Raw genomic sequence first — 1763 nt, 5'->3', positions numbered from 1 at the left:
CTGGGTCTGTCCTGCTGGTGGGACAGGAAATATCTCGGGATGGTGGTGGTGGTGACTGCGACATTGTCTGTAAGGTATGATTCTATGATTTTGACTATATCAGGCTGTTGCTTGACTAGTCTGTGAGACACCTCTCCCAATTTTAGCACTAACCTCCACACGTTGGTAAGGAGGACTTTGCAGAGTTGACAGAATTGTTTCTGCCATTGTCTTTTCCGATACCTAGGGCAGTGATCATCTGGTTTCATTTCTTTGAGACCTTGTAGCGATTGGTACAAATGAATGGCTTGCTCGGCCATTTCAGAGGACAATTACAACACAAATGTAAAGAGCTTTAAACATACAGTAAAAGTAAGCTCAGCTTTACAAATTCTAAAAAAAATGCTTTGTTCAAGACCTAAAAGCAGTTCTTCCACATATCAGAGAGAAAAAAAATTCTCCCACCTTGATAGGGTTAAACCAACTGTGATTTTAATTTCTGGACTGAAAATATGGACAGCTTCTTCTCAAACTATCATACACCTGAATTTAAACATATTCAGCTTCAAGTAACCTCTTCAAGGTTTTTTCCAAAATTTTGGTTTAGGATTATCATTAAATACCTTAGTCTGAGGAAATTTACAATATTCTCCCCTTCTCAGCTGCACTGTTCTACACAACCATCACCTTTGGAGAACTTCACAGTAGTGCCCAAAACAAAATGAAACTGAAGGAAAAGTCTCTCCCTCTGAGCAATGTATACTTACCCAAACGCTCAATGGTCTACCTTGATCAGATATAAAATCCTAAAATCAACAGAAATCCACTAGGCTGCCAAAGGAGTTTCAATGAACTGTGTAAAAGAAATCACCATGGCTACAGAAATATTTCGAAGTTAATTATTAACTTCAGAAATCCCAAAATTAAAATAAATGATATCAAAAATATATATAAATCCCATAGCTCACCACGGCCCATCCGATTTAATCTTGAAAAGCCATGACGTCCACTGCCAAGAAGGACAAGAACAGAGGATGTACCATAATCTGCAAGTTTCCCTCCAAGCCACACACCATCATGACCTGGAACTACATCACTATTCCTTCACTCTTACTAGGTCAAAATCAGGAAACTCTCCTAATTTTCCCCCTCTGCGAATGTTATTATATGCCAAGGACTCTAGCAGCAACCATGAATGAATAAAAAAAACCCTCAAAAACAAGCCTTGCTGGGTGGAACATGTTGTCCATGTGCATGACACCAGACGACTGAAGCAACTGGTCTGCTTGATCTTGCTTCTGACAGGACTGTCAGGAGGACAGTGGAGATGCTTTCAAAATGTCATCAAGAGATTGTAGAGGAGATTAAACATACCTGCCTCGGAGTTCCTGGTTTGTGATGAAGCAAAACAGAGAAGGTTAATTCAAGAGAGCATCAAACCCATTGTGAAGCTTTGTTGAGAACATGCAAAAACGAAATTGGGGGTGCACAAACCACCTAAAAAAACCCAACTCATCAAACTCCAGTTACTTCACATGTCATGGAATCTGCTAGTCACCATTGGATTGTTAGTATTTCAAAAAGGATGCAATTATTTTGAAGAGAGTCTATAGGAAGTTTATAAAAATGTTGGAATGGCTTGAAATTTCCTGCCAAGGGGAAAGATTGGATAAACTGGAATTGTTTTCCTCAGAACAAAGGAGGCTGAAGGGTGCCTTAATTGAAGTGTAACAAAATAATAAGGGGCTCGAACAGAGAGGATAGGGAACAGCTGTTTCCCCTAG

The sequence above is a fragment of the Chiloscyllium plagiosum genome, unplaced genomic scaffold (genome assembly GCF_037043375.1).
Source record: "Chiloscyllium plagiosum isolate Xiang-an unplaced genomic scaffold, Cpla_swu_hap1 HiC_scaffold_2, whole genome shotgun sequence".
Lineage (NCBI taxonomy): Eukaryota > Metazoa > Chordata > Chondrichthyes > Orectolobiformes > Hemiscylliidae > Chiloscyllium > Chiloscyllium plagiosum.
This window is presented reverse-complemented; position numbering follows the sequence as displayed.